The sequence below is a fragment of the Nannobrachium achirus genome (assembly GCF_963921795.1).
Source record: "Nannobrachium achirus genome assembly, chromosome: 19".
NCBI lineage: Eukaryota > Metazoa > Chordata > Actinopteri > Myctophiformes > Myctophidae > Nannobrachium > Nannobrachium achirus.
Window position 1 is genome coordinate 10211929 of NC_137826.1, and position 16181 is coordinate 10228109.

A 16181-nucleotide genomic window follows, 5' to 3' on the forward strand; every position below is an offset into this window, starting at 1 on the left:
TGAACCAAACTTTCTACCCTTCGTCACATCCGGTATCCCCACCGCCCACCTCTCCTCATCCCTACATCCAATATACCCATCATACCACATGCCCAAAGTAATAACACATGATGATATTGATATTAAATGATGAGGTTTCAAATGACAGGGGTGGGCAACTTTGATGATGGTGAGGGCCACTATATTTCCACCTTCACTCCAGAGGGCCACATTTGTCATTCTAGTATTGCATACAATAGAAGCAAAAATAACCTAATTAATCTACAAGCTCAAAACGCATCGCAGATCGGCTATTTTTTGCTTCTTTTGAATTGGAATCCTGAATTATTTTTTGTTATTTCTTAATTGGAATCCTGAAATGTAACATTTTGATTTAATTTCAAAAGCATTTAGTTATATACTCATGTTAACTTTATGAACCTAAATACAAATACATTGGACATAAAAAATACATTTTAATACTACTATACTAGTCATTAAGCTACTAATATAGACTGACAGAATTAAAGCAGGTCATGTTTGGAATTGTAACAGCTGAAATCAATAATATATCAGTATTCCAGTATTAACCTGAGGGCCGCATTAAGTGAAGTTGAGGGCCGCATGTGGCCCCCAGGCCGCCAGTTGCCCATGTATGCTGTATGACATAAAGTTGTTCTAAGTTTTGCATCATCATGTTGAAACTGTAATGCAAAGGTGGAAAACAACAGCTGTCATCAGAGAGCAAATTAACCCGGTAGCAAGAGAATGTTTACACATTTAGGCTCAAGGGACTGGTTTGGAACACAGTGAGTGAACTAAAGTACAATTGCACTATGAGTAAAGTGTGACACTTTTCTACACGGAAAAAGGAAAGATAAATACATAAACATATAAATAAATACATCATATATATGCCTTTATTGATAGGACAGTGGACTGACATTTTTCAAATCAGACCTTTTGACACGCAGCAAAGGTCGTCGGGAACAGGATTCAAACCCGCAACATGCTGTCAGGCTGGCATTGCAGCCTAGGCTAGGGTGCCCGGACCACCACGCCAGCATCCTGGGGCTTGACATGTATTTCTTAATAACCCATTAAAACCGGGAAAGCATCTGTGTAATTTTGGTGTTTTTGCGATGGCTATTTAAAAATAGCAGATATACAGTATGTACAAGCGTCACTTCATTCCCACGCTGCGAGCATTTTCTGCATTCATGTTTGTACACAGTAAGCTGTGGTGTTCCTCAAGGAAGCGCGCACACGTCCATGTACGCAGGTCGCTTCTCGCCCTTAAGGTGTCTTACTGGTATACCGGTATGTAGACGACATGGCATGTTCCTGTTCGCGGATGACTCGGCTCTCCTTGTCTCGGACAGGGACAAATTGCAAGTTGAAAAGGCCCTCAGCTCTCAACTAAATAAGATCTGCACCTGGCTCAATGACACCAAACTATCAATACACCTGGGTAAAACCGAATGCATCCTCTTTGGGTCAATTCCTAACCTCAGCAAGGTTGATAACCTCACAATCAAAGTGGGTGACAATGTAATAACAAGAAAAGACAAAATTACCTACTTGGGTTGCATCCTAGAGGCTAATCCTTCCAGTGGAAAAAAATGACTACTAAGGTAATCAAAAAAATCGACCACAAACTTGTTTTTTACAAAGGATCTCCCCCTGGTTGGAAAAAAAAATACATAGAAGACTCTAGCAAGAGCACTCATTCATCCCCACTATGACTATGAGTCCACGTATGGTACCGCGACGCCTCAAAGGCCCTAAAAACAAGGCTCCAAACAGCCCAAAATAAAATAATCGCTTTCTAAGCATGGGGTGGCTCACGGTAGCTGACAGAGTACAGCATCTTGTAATGGGCCTGGTGTACAACATACTGTACACTACACCACTAAGATACCCAAAACTTCAAGGTTGTTCACAATTGAGGCAGCTCCACAGATTACGTTCAACCTAGATTTGGCCATAAAAAAGGGTCAAATGCCTTAAAGGAGTGTAAAGCCTCGAACAGAGTCGGGTCAGTGCGGTGTAGTCTTTGAGTCATAAAACTACAACGTTAACGCTCAAAAAGACTACACCGCACTACACCGCACCGCGGACCCGACTCTGTTCGAGGCTTAAATCCCTTCCTTCCTTTAAAAGAGCACTGAAAAGCCACTTAGAAGCGCCTGCTACTCGAAACTGGTAAAAGAAAACAAAGCCTATCCTTACCTCCCCCTGACCTTTCCATTGTAAATACCATTTATTTTGCATTGTGTTTTACGACACATTATGATATCTTCTGCGTAGTGGGGCATTAACGAAAAGGTCGACAAGTCGACTGAGTCGACTTCATTACACAAGTCGACTCCCACCAGAGAAAGTTGAAAGTCGAAGTTGAAAAAAATAAATCCTTTGTATTTTTTTCTATCATTATTTTTGCTCCATGTGTGCCTGTACAGCATTCAAACAGTAGAATTGCTTATTGTCAAGGACGGAATGATCCAATATTACAGTGCTACATTACATTTGGTATAACATGGTTCTATTGTGAAAATAGCCGATCTACATGCTCACAACGCCTCATATTTTCACAATTTCTGCCTCTATTATATTTGACAATTTGGACAATGTTTAATTTGTCATTTTAGAGGTATTAAAAGGTCCTTAAATTGTCCCTTTACAAATGTGAAGATACCCTCTATATACTTAAACTTTATGTTGGTTTGTTTACAGTTGAGTGAGAAAACAATGTTGCATATTAAGTTATTCATCCCCTCCCAAAATAATTGGGGGGTCGTGTGTGATGTGAATATGTCATCAAACGATAAAGTCAACTTCAACTCAACTTTTTACTGAGTCGAGACGACTTGCAAAAATCACAAGTCGTTAATGCCCTACTGCATAGTACTGTGTTCTATCTGTCTGTCATTCAATGTTATAAGCTGAGTTTAAAAAAAGGACCTCAATTGAAACAAGCCATAGGCCATTTTGGGTGTAGTCTTTTAGTTGACCTTGTACCAGTGAACTGTACTGTCATGAAACTGTACCTTTTCCTATGCAAACTTCTACTAAAGTTTTCAATCAATCAATCAATCAAGCAGTGCTGTACAGTTCCTGTGAGTACTGACTTCACTTCTCTCCTCCCTTGTTGAAATGTTGCAACAATATCTCTAATGAGGCTGTTAATGACTTGTTTGTTGACACTGTCCCTACAGGATGATGACACAGTGAGGAGGGTCTGACCAGTGAGGAAAACTACGCTTAGCTGCTCATTAGCTCAAAGGTGTAAAAAGTTAGTCATCCCATGAAGCTGAAAACTTTATACATGTAAACATAGGATTTTTATGCCTTTATAGCAGGGGTTCCCAAACTTCTTTGTCTCAGAGCACCCCATGAATATTTTTTTAATCCGAGGCACCCCTACATTATAATTTTCACTCCCAGCACCTTATATTCATAGCATATCGTCGTTGTCGGGTGGAAACCTTGTATGTCCAAAACCGTTTGTTTTGTATTTATCATCTATACAATGTACTAAATTAGTGAAAACAGCAGATCTACAAGCACAAAACGCCTCGAGATGCTAGGCGCTGTGTGCTTGTAGATCTGCTGTCTTTACTATTTTTGTGCAACAGTTGCAACAACTTGGAGATACGAGGTTTCTGCCCGACAGTGACGATATTTTAGTGTTTATGTTTGCGAGGAAAACGTTGAGATAATAGCCATTTTGGTTAGAACTGACTGAAAATAACTTTGTACTTCAAGTTTAAAATGATACTAAATATTTTTCAAGTGTCCAAATAAATTCCAAATATTTTCAAATTATCTCACGGCACCCCTGGACTGCCGTCACCGCACCAAAGGGTGCCCCGTCACCCACTTTGAAAACCTCTGCTTTATTGGATAGGACAGTAGACTGACAGGAAACGGGGGGAGAGATGGGGAGTGACACGTGGCAAAGGTCGTCCGGATCGGGAATCGAACCGGCGCCGCCGCCAGGCATCCATGCCTATGTGGTTTGCGCCTGGAACAGTAGGCCAGCGGGCGCCCCGTCCACATAGGATTTGATTAAAGAAAACAAAAAAACGAATAGAGTGCAATAGTTTAGGACAGTGGTTCTCAATCATTTTCATGTCAAGGACCACCAAATTGACGCTTATTAGTGTCAATTTGCCAGGGACAGAGGCTGGGACTGGATTGTTGTTGTTGTGAAAACTGTATTATTAACCTTTATTTACACTTTCGCTTGACTGGTGATTCGAACCAGTATCTTCCAGGTGAACCAAACTTTCTACCCTCCGGCCTTCGCCACATCCAGTATCCCCCTCTCCTCATCCCTACATCCAATAAACCCACCACACCACATGCCCAAAGTTATGACACGTGATGATATTGATTTTAAATTATATTAGTATTACATTCAAATGAGGTTTCACAGACAAGTATGACATAAAGTTGTACTTGTGGACTCGTTGACTACGGTCTGAATTAGCAAGTAAACCCATTGAAAGATAGTTTTTCCCATGCCAGCATGATGCTGTTTACTTTCTTAAGTTTTGCATCATCATGTTGAAACTGTAATGCAAAGGTGGCAAACGACAGCTGTCATCAGAGAGCTAATTAACCCGGTGGCAAGAGAATGTTTACACATGGACTTTAGGCTCAAGGGACTGGTTTGGAACACAGTGAGTGACTAAAGTACAATTGCACGATGAGGAAAGTGTGACACTTTTCTACACGGAAAAGGGAAAGATAAATACATAATCATATACATAAATACTAGGGGTGCAACATATCGAACCGAATACCGAACCGAAAGACCCTACAATACCACTCCACATCCACATTCCCCTGGAACCCCCTCAAGGACCCCTAGGGGTCCTGCAGAGCCCACTTAGAGAACCACTACCCTAAAGGTTGGGTACCGTATCGTTCAAAGTTAAAACAAAAAAATACGTAGTTATAAAAATACATTTATAAAATAAGGACATTTCCTGTTCGAAAAAGTATCGAACCGTGACACCAAACCATTGCACCCTTAATAAATACATATATATATATATATATATATATGCCTTTATTGATAAGACAGTGGACTGACATTTTTCTTTTGACACGCAGCAAAGGTCGTCGGGAACAGGATTCAAACCCGCGACACACTGTCAGGCTGGCATTGCAGCCTAGGGTACCCGGACCACCACGCCGGTAGCCTTGAAATGTATTTCTTATTAACCCATTAAAATATGTGTCATTTTAGTTTTTTAACATTGGCTATTCAAAAATAGCAGATATACGTACAAGCGGCACTTCATGCCTCGACTGCCAGCTTGTACATCTGACTTTTTTGAGAAAAAAAAAAGAAAAAAAAAGCACAACAGATTTAAAAGGCATTTGTAGAATTGGGTTCAGATGTATCTAATAGCTTTGCTGTGCCTAAAATGATACTGTTACCTGAGACCCTAAGAGCCACATCGTCTGAGGCCTTCGTTCACTGACACATACGGCCATGTCTGTAGGGGATCCTCTATTAACATCACATGATCATTGAATTAATGAGAAGTCCTATTATCTCCCTGGGTGTATTAGACATGTTTAGATGCTCCCACAGAGACCTCTCTAATAAATAGGGAATAGTTAGAATCTCTCCTTCCGTCCCTGGATGCAAATCCATGCATGTAAAGCTTGTGCTACTGTAACAATGCACACACCCACAAACACGAGCGTGCACAGACACAAGTGCACATACAGTATGCACGGACGCACGCACGCACGCACGCACGCACGCACGCACGCACGCACGCACGCACGCACGCACGCACGCACGCACACACACACACACACACACACACACACACACACACACACACACACACTGCATGCACTGCTTGCGTGCATGCATTTTGGGCATTCATGTTTGCGTGTGCATGTGTTGGCGTTTTCTTTTCATTGCTTTCGGTGAATATTTTCCCTGTGTCACAGGGAACATATTTTCACTTTCAGAGTTAAATTATTTAAGTTAAAGTATTCAAGGTCTGTCAAACCTAGAGCCAAGTGACGCCCAGGGGGGGGGGGGGGGGGGGGGGGTTACCCCGGCAGCACTTCAATTGAACAGCAACCCAACCTGTTTTTCTCAACCCTGTTATTAGCAACCTGTCTAATTGCTCCTAGGGGATAACCTAACCTGCCTTCACAGCCTCCCACATCCTGCTTTCCCCATACTCTCCTTTTCCCCTGCTGAGGTAATCACATCATCACTGTCAGGCAGAAACCTCCCAAAGGTTCCATACCGTAGATTTTATAAAAAATAAAAATAAAAAAGCCTTAACTTGTAGAACATTTTCAATAGAGCGCCAAAAGTTTGTTTAACACCAACTTTATCTTCTGGGTCTTGGAACTGAAGGTTTGAGAAACTTATCAAGATTCACATACCATCCCTTAGTCCAGTGGTTCTCAACCTTTTCAGGTCGCGACCCCCAAAATAATATTTCAACTGGGGGACCCCTCACCCTGACAAGCACTTGGAATTGTAGGTGGCATTACATTAGTTTGACTCCATCTGTTCCATTGTGAAAATAGCAGATCTAATGCGAGGCGTTGTGAGCATGTAGATCTGCCATTTTCAAAATGTTGATCAGAGGTACTAAAAAGGTCTTAAAAGTCCTTAATTTGTCACTTTAGAAATGTGCAGATACCTTGTATGCACTTACTGTATTCTGTATGTTGGTCTCTTTACTGTTGAGTGAGAAAACAATGTTTACATTAAGCTATACGTCTGGGGACCCCCCCCCCCCCCCCCCAAAAAAATAAATAAAAAAAATAAATTGGGGTCTATTAAACATGACTGTAAGACAAAACCACAACCTACTGCATGTTAAGACCATTGCTTCTTTTTTTTCTTCTTTTTTTTTTACTACAGTAGCTTTTAGCAAGACCTTGTAAGTTGTGTGTGCCCCATGAATGGCCTCACACTATAAAATGTCTGCAGCCTCCAACAGCAGAAGGGGTTAATTAGCATACAGGTATCCATAGATACCACACGTGTGCACTGTATGTAATGATTCCCTGAAAATGTAATAGCTAAGACTGCATTTTTTGTCTTGTTAAATTGACTAGTTTACTTGTATTCTGTTAGGGGATAATAAGTGGAGCATCATCATCCATAGCACCTTGTTACGGTTTGTTTAGTGTGATTACGTCACTGTCAAATGCAATTAGAAAACATTTGTGTGATCACTGGCCAGGGCACCCATGTATTTACATTCGTCAGGACCAAATAAAGACCAACCATTTATTAGAAAAGTGAATTAAGAGTTGACACATTAAAATGCTTTTAAAATTCTTGTGACTGGCTGTCTTTGGCCGAGCCACCATCATTGTCGTCGTCATCCCTTGCTGCGTTGGGTTTTGTCTTCTTAGGAGGATGTGGCGGGGAGCTACCGGTATGTGAGCCTTCTTGTTGTCCCGGGCAGCGTTACCCGCTAGCTCCAAAATCTCAGCAGTCAGGTACTCCATGACAGCTGCCAGGTAGATGGGGGCACCCGCGCCGATTCTCATAGCATAGTTTCCCTTCTTCAGCAGTCGGTGGGGATGCGGCCGACAGGGAAGGTCACACCAGCCCGGCTAGTTGAGGTTTTGACCTTGGATGCAGCAACCTTCTTCCCACGTCCAGACATTTTCTGAAGGACAAAATAAAACAATTATAAACAAACTAGTTTCAAGTCAGCGGATGTGTCTAGTTTGGGGGGGAAAGCATCCAAGTAGGCCTACTTTTACTCAAAGACTTACTCTACTGGAGTAAATCCATTACCATGGGAGCTTGTAGATCAGCAATTATGTTTTACTAGTTATCCAAGCCCATATTGTGAGGCCAATACTCACTAAGTTTTTTGGATACAGGACCTTTACTTGGAAAAGTAAATCAGTTCTTCCACCACTGTTTAACACATTAAAGCATTGGAGCTGAAATATAGCCATAGCTTTAAATGTGAAGGGATAATTCACTTTCAAACATGCTTTAAGGGTCATTTTAACATCTTTTACTCTGGCTTTTGTGAACACTTTGTGAACACTTTAGAGCCCCGGACACTCAAAAGCACATGCTTTAAGCTTTATAATATAAAGCATAAAGCATGTGCTTTTGATACACCTCTGTGAAGTTTACACCCCATATAATGAAAACATACACATTTTGTCATTCTTTAGTGCTGGATTTGTGCCGAATTGTGCCGTACATTTTATAATTTGTGCTGGTATCATATTCTGAGATATTTTAAGTTATACGTTTGCAGAGCCTTGCACCCCTAGGACATCCTGCTGGATGTGCTCTAATTTGTGCCATTGAAATAATCAATTGTGTTTAAATATTTATATGGTTAGCAGCAGTACAGTGGTTGTACTGCAGAGGGCGGTGTAGACCAGCAGTATTTGCTTGTAGTTTAGAACATCGGAGCAGTAGCCTACCTACAGTGAGTCACCGGTGTGTAGAATCTCAAAAGAATATACCAGCACTATGGGGCTTTTAAGCCGTGACATCATTTTGTAGGCAGAGGAGAATCTGCCCCCAGAGCATTTTCTGTCCCTCGCTATTTCAAAAAACAACGACTAAAAAATAACGACTAAAGTATAATTCTAACACTTTCCTTTCAACAACAAAGAGAAGAAAAATGTGTAAATAGTAAAAATAGTAAAAAGATTCACGGAAATTGGGGGCAGAAATTCTCCTCTGCCTACAAAATGATGTCATACTTAACAGCCCCATACCAGCATTATACAATTTACGGTAGGCCTACAATTCAGCACAAATCCAGCACTAAAGAATTACACCATTTCTATTCATGTTATCATCACATTGGGTTGTGCCAACTTTGTGTCCAAGGCCTAGTAGGTCTAAGTAACTTTATTCAGTTAGACATTTGATCATTTTAACAGACACACCCCCTTCCTGTACGAACCCAAACACAATTTTAACCAGGTTAGATTCATTGAAAACCTTGGGGTGACCGATGGTGTCCTTCGAATGTGTGAGCCGTGAGGGAACAAAGCAACTGTTATTTCAATGGTATGGAGAGAAAGGATTTTGTCCAACCAAGACGCAGCAACCAATGGGTGCGAAGAGGGGTGGGACGAAGGGCGGGACTTGACAAAGGGTCAATTACATGAAGACAGTATAGGTTGAAAATGGGTGGTCCTTTAAAGGACAACTTTGTTTTTTTACAACAAGGGTTCATATTTTAGATTGTAATTAAAGAAAATAAAAGATGAGTCTTATGAAAAAAAAACATCACAAGGATGCAACTGGGACGTATCATCAGTGATGTAGCCTGGGTGGTCCTTTAAAGGACAACTTTGTTTTTTTACAACAAGGGTTCATATTTTAGATTGTAATTAAAGAAAATAAAAGATGAGTCTTATGAATGAATGTATCATCAGTGATGTAGCCTGGGGTCGACGGGTGTTTCGGGTCTCGCAACATCATACACCCTCGCCCAGGTGACCCAGCCGGGGTTGATCAAGTCCCGACTTACGTCCCAGTAGCTATCCACGATGCAACTGGGACGTATCATCAGTGATGTAGCCTGGGGTCGACGGGTGTTTCGGGTCTCGCAACATCATACACCCTCGCCCAGGTGACGCAGCCGGGGTTGATCAAGTTGACTTACGTCCCAGTAGCTATCCACGATCAGTCCTATTAGGGAAAGACAGGGTCACTCAATGTGCTGCACCGGAACTACTCTGCCGGGATTGGGGGTACTATTCTGGCGCGTGGAAGAACTAGGCTCTATGGGTTGACTCCTGGCCGGGCTCCTCCTACGTCTCACCAGGTCCTGCTCTCACCAGGTTCAGAACCTGTGCGTTGCACCAGACCCCAATCCAAACATTCCATTCAGCTGCTGCAGGTGGTTTGGCCGCAAGGGTTGGCTGGTGGTAGTACTGCAAGCTCCACCCTGGCAAGCTGGCGCTGCAGGCTCTGCTTGCGGCTTGAATGGCCCTCCTAAAGTCCTCACCGTGGATTTGTTGGGCTTCTTCCTCACGGAAGACACAGGCTGGGGCGCTAACCCAACCTGCTCCCGGGTGCCGTCTACATTCCGGCCGTCAACCGACTCTCCGGTGGTCACCAAACTATTCCTGGTTGTCACATAGTCTATTCCTATGAGCCACTATAAATAGAACTAATAATGAAAAAAAAAAACATCACAAGGATGCAACTGGGACGTATCATCAGTGATGTAGCCTGGGGTCGACGGGTGTTTCGGGTCTCGCAACATCATACACCCTCGCCCAGGTGACCCAGCCGGGGTTGATCAAGTCCCTTAAAATTATTTCATTTTTTCTTTCAATTGTTTTAGAGATTCTTATTTCAGTGGTTGGGGGCATGCGTACAAGTGGCTAAATATGTCATTTTACACAGAATAAGCCCATTCCCAAGATACAATGCAATCTTTCATGGTTGTATGTTGGAAGTGTTACTGTACATAGCAATACAGAAACTGCTGGCTTATTGTGTCTAAAAAGACATATTTAGCCACTTGTACGCATGCCCCCATGCGTACGCAAACTACGCATGCCCCACATTTTAGCACGGTAAACGCGGTAAAACAATAGAACGAAGCAAATGAAAACATTTTAACCCTCACCTTTTCTTTTCTCTAATTACAATCTAAAATATGAACCCTTGTTGTAAAAAAAACAAAGTTGTCCTTTAAGTACAGTACTCAAGTAAATGCACACAGTCCACCACTGATCACGATGAGCTGTTTGCTGAAGCTGTCTGTTGATCCAGTCCAGGTTCAGTCAGGGTCAGTACTGTGGTTTTCATGTTTCCCTGGTCTCCTGTGGTCTGTAGAGATACAGACACGGACAAAAACCTTTCACTCTGTTTGTAGGCCTGTGTATGTGTGTGTGTGTGTGTGTGTGTGTGTGTGTGTGTGTGTGTGTGTGTGTGTGTGTGTGTGCGCGTGCGCGTGTGCGTGTGCGTGCGTGCGTGTGGGAGTGCGTGCATGTGTAGGCGTGCCTGTGAGTGCGTGTGGAAATGCAGATTAAAAATAAAAATATTATTTGGAAACAGTTTTTACCACATCCTGAGTCAGAGTTTCCATCACAAGATGTGCTGATCACAACTTCCTGTCAGAATGTGAAGTGTGGTTACATACTACAGGAGAGTTAACCTGTTTTAACCTCAGTATAGATTATTTTATGAAGGTTTTTTTGCAATAAATCTTTTACGAATTTTACGATTTTGAAACATATATTTTTTAAAGAATGTACCAACTGTAATGTAATCCAAGGCGATGGCTAAGTGTAATGTTTGTGTTTGATTAATGACTTGCTCCACACTAACAGAATCACTTTTATGCCCATATATGGAGTTCCCTGATGTCATCAATATTAAGCCCATATCTTACAGGACTTCATATGGGAATGCTCATATATGGAGGCCACATTGGCCACATACCACACCAACGGCTGTTTCTACAGACAGGGATCTCCATGTATGAGCATAAAAGGGTATGATGTTAGATGTCATAGACATCATAGGACTTTCACATAACGATGTTTGGGCTCTTACAGCATATCTCCATTGACAGTACATGGATCTCCATATATGGGTACCAGGGGTCTCCATATAAGGATCCCGACCCACTGGTTGTGCTCTCTCTCATATGCCCATATTTGGTAATGTCCATATATGGGCATGTTTTGACATAACATTGTTGACTATCATGCAGGGTTCTCCATATATGAGTAACTGGTCCCATACACATCACTGGCCAGATGGCCAAGAATTGGCGCGACCTCGCCCTTCGCAAGTCACCCTGAGGTTGCATGTCACCCTGAGGTGTCTTACTAGTACCAGGCTAACTGGCACCTTCCGCCGGGGGAGTTCCGGTTGAATGGGAAAACATTACACTGGCTGACAAAACTAGCGATTTAAGCGGTTGTTTCATGCCGTAGTGCATGTTTTATGCAGTGGGATGGAGAATCATACTCTGGGAGCGTGGAACTACCTTTACTTTTTGGATACAATTTCGGGAATAAGGGTGATCTACCTCAGCGTGGAGGCATTCTGGCATTCTACCCCAGCCTGGGGGATACCCCTGTAGGACCTCATCTCAGGGGAGCACAACAGTATGCAGCGGAGGGTGAGGTTCAGTGTTGCCAGACGTACGTAATTATCGTATTTGTACGATAATTTGACCCTCTGTACGATGTACGATCAATAATTCCAAAAATGCCCAAATGTACGATAATTTCGGCATATCACCAAAAAGAGCGTGAATTCACTATTTTCCCTGGCTGCTGATCTGGGATCTGGTTTGGCTTCTCAAAATAAGCCAGTAAATCAGTCAATCTGACCCTAGATCTGTGCTTGGAAGCATTAAAAACACCCGTTGCATCTTTCCAGACCAGTTTGAGGCTTTTATTTGTGTAAGCTCCAGGAAGTTGCCTGCCTCCACACAGCATATCTGATGCGTTTTTGTCATGCAGAAGTCTCAAACAAGGTCGTTTCTTACACTAAAGATGCATTTTGGGTGAAATTACGTTTTTACGCGAGTGATTTCTCTTTTTTGGCTGTGTACGATAGTTTCATGTCAAATACGATAATTCTGAGCATCCGGTACGATAATTCAACATTTCCCATCTGGTAACACTGGTGAGGTTCCATATGGGGCTAGGTTTACACTATAACACCACTCTTCCATTTATAATGTATCCATTGGCTAATCTATGCGTTTCTCTGCAACTCAACAGTCAGTGTGAGGGGTGGTCAGGAGATGTCTGAACTGCATTAAGGCTTGAAAACCATTGTATATGATGGAACCAACTGCATGCTCTGATAGGCTGTTCCACACCCGGACAGCAGTGTGGGGAAAGATTCTGTCCATGTGTGTGGTTTTGACAGCAGTGTGGACAAATATTCTGTCCTGTGTGTGGTTTACTGGTTTTGGAGGCCGTCTTGTATGTGGTGGAGGGAGCATATCTATGTTATAGGACTAGTTGTTGTTTGAACTCCATCCACTTGACTTAGAACCATTGAAACTATATTTTTGTAGTTATAGTTATAGTGCTTGGTTTGAACGGCCATTAACTCTCTGCTCTATGCTACAAAAAGGTGGAGAAGTAGAGAAATACAGAAACAATGTTGCTTGTAATGTTGCTTAGTTTCTGTCTTTCTCCCTTGCAGATATCTTGATGGGGGGAAAAGCGTTTAATTGATTTCTGTAAAAAAAATTGGCAGGGGTAAACATACAGAATTGACAAGAATAATAATATCCAATTACTTGTTTATTTGTTTGTTTGTATGTTTGTTTGTTAATTTAATCTGCTGTATTCATCAAGGACACATGTCCCCAGTCACATCATGTGATGAGAATTCATTCAACACTAATTTTTGATGCATACGTATGTGTTACTCTGTGGGCACTTTTCGACCGGCAAAGTACCGGTTCGGGTTCTTTCTCCCGCCTATGGGATGAACCAGAGGTGAGCTTTTCTACCGAGAACCGAGTTGGTTCCAAACTGTAAAAGTTGGTTCAGAACGGGAACCACAAAATCCTTGGTTCCTCTGGTTCAATCTGGTTCAATCTAGTGGAAACGTGTGTGTTCATGCTGCAGTCCCGCAGTGCTCATACTCACTATTTAGGGCTGGGGGAGCTTTAGCTTGTCGTCGACTAGAAAGGTGTGAATTTACATCAAAACCACATGATGACGAAGAGATACTCTGAGCTGACGTGTCACTAATAAACACACAGACCACAGCGAGTCAGAATCACAACCAGAATCCATCGGTGCAGATCGGTGAAGTTCCAGTTGAGAATCCAGTGTGAGTGAATCCAGACATGGATAAAACAGGGATAGTGTTTCTCCTGCTTTGGAGCTCAGGTAAACACTGTTTTAATGACACTTGTTGCTTGATGTGGATGCTGAGGCACAAAGCTAAGAAAACCATGACGCTTAAACACACTAGGCCTACTACTGGATGCTTGCGAGTGAGTGTGTGTGTGTGTGTGTGTGTGTGTGTGTGTGTGTGTGTGTGTGTGTGTGTGTGTGCATGTGTGTGTGTAATGGTGTGAAGTGAAATGTAGTTGTGATATTTTTTGATAGTCCACAGTTTATAGAGACAGTCAAGTGACATGCACCAAAGGTTCGCCACGGGCTCGAGAATCGAACCAGGGACTCAATGTCAGGCATCAGATGTGATACACACCTTAACTACTCTTTATCAACACCTCCTAAACCTCTTTTTATGTGAAGCATTTGAGCTTTTATGAAAGGTGCTATAAAAATAATGTGTTATTATTATTATAATTAATATTATTATTATTAAATCATCTACAATATTCTATATTATATTTGTAATACATACAGGTGTGTGTGTGTGTGTGTGTGTGTGTGTGTGTGTGTGTGTGTGTGTGTGTGTGTGTGTGTGTGTGTGTGTGCGCGCGCGCGAAATATAGTTGTGGCACTGCATCTATTCATCATGCCAAATTAAAGATCATTTTGGGGGGATTCTGTTTTTCTTGATAGAAACAGGAATCTGGGGACTCGATCAGATCATGTGATTCATACCTTTACTCTGCTATCAACACCTCCTAAACTTATTGCTCTTTTTATAAATATATTTTCGTATATAATTAATTTACATTATTTTATTCATTTATTGTATCCATTTGTTTATACACTTATAAAATATGAATTAATATAATTTATTCAGTACTTAATTTATTGGAGATTATATAGTAGTCTACTTGCTAGCCCATAGAGCCCCATTGTGAACCCGGACATATTGAGTACAGTAAGGTTTTATATTAGAAATGTTGAGTATGGGTCCCCAGCATGTAGAAACTGCCGGATGCTAACTTGCATATGTTGAGCAATTTTCATAATTTTCATAATTCGATTTATTTAGCAAAATCCCCCATAATAATGGATAATATGTCAAAAACTGATTGGCCGATTTGAACAATATTAGAGTGGTTTTGGGGGTTATTGAGGATGCTGAATCCATTTTCTAAATTCAAAATGGCCGTTTTAAACCGGAAATGGCCTTAAACCAACTTAAAGTGGGGTGATTTTGATACTTTTTTGTTGATTTTCCAGTTGGTATATGGCCATTTCCGGTTTAAAACGGACATTTTGAATTTAGAAAATGTCAGAAATGGATTCAGCATCCTCAATAACCCCGAAAACCACTCCAGCATTGTTCAAATCGGCCAATCAGTTTTTGACATATTATCCATTATTATGGGGGATTATGCTAAATGAATCGAATTATGCAAATTATGAAAATTGCTCAACATATACAAGTTAGCATCCGGCAGTTTCTACATGCTGGGGACCCATACTCAACATTTCTAACATAAAACCTTACTGTACTCAATATGCCAGGGTTCAGATTCTGGCAAGTGGACTATAGTTGCATTGTGCCATCATGGCAGACATGGATTTGGGTCCCCTTTCGGAATCAATGGGGGTAAATGTATTGTAATCAAATTATTGTCTTAGGAATGCGACAAATACAAAAAAGTATTATAAAATGGCATATATATATTTTGGGGGGTGAACTATTCCTTTAAGTAGAAATAGGCTTATGGGCTCTCTCTGCTATGAGAGCTGTTCTGCTGGGGAAACTGAACGACAGAGGCATTTCTGCCTAATAGACCCCATGGACATGGACAATAGGGATCAATATAAGTAGGAAAATTAGCCTGGTTGTTATTTATTGTGGAGTTGTCCTTTAACTCTATAGTCACTCTTAGCTCTCAGGGAGCTCTGCAGCTCTGCAACTTGACCTCTGAAAACTTCTCTCATGTTATTGGACAAGTGGACAACTTGTCAGCTGTCGGATAATTACATTGGTTTGTTAGTAACTTAGTCGTGAACCAACCTATTAAAAACAACAACTATTGCCAGCTATATATTTTCATTGCATGTGAGCTCTGATAACTGAAAATATCACATGAAAAAAAAAAAAAACGCACACTGCTCATGCTCAGCAGAATCAGATTTTATTCAACTTGACAGATGTTTCAAGAGTCTTTTAAGACACTCTTGATGAAGGTCCAGACTCCAGAGGGACCAAAACGTCAGTCCATTTGAATAAAATCAGATGTGTGCGGGATCATGACATATTCTTTTCATGATTGCTTCAGTTGTCACCGTCCAATGCACCTGCATCTGACCTCTGATAGAAATCATAG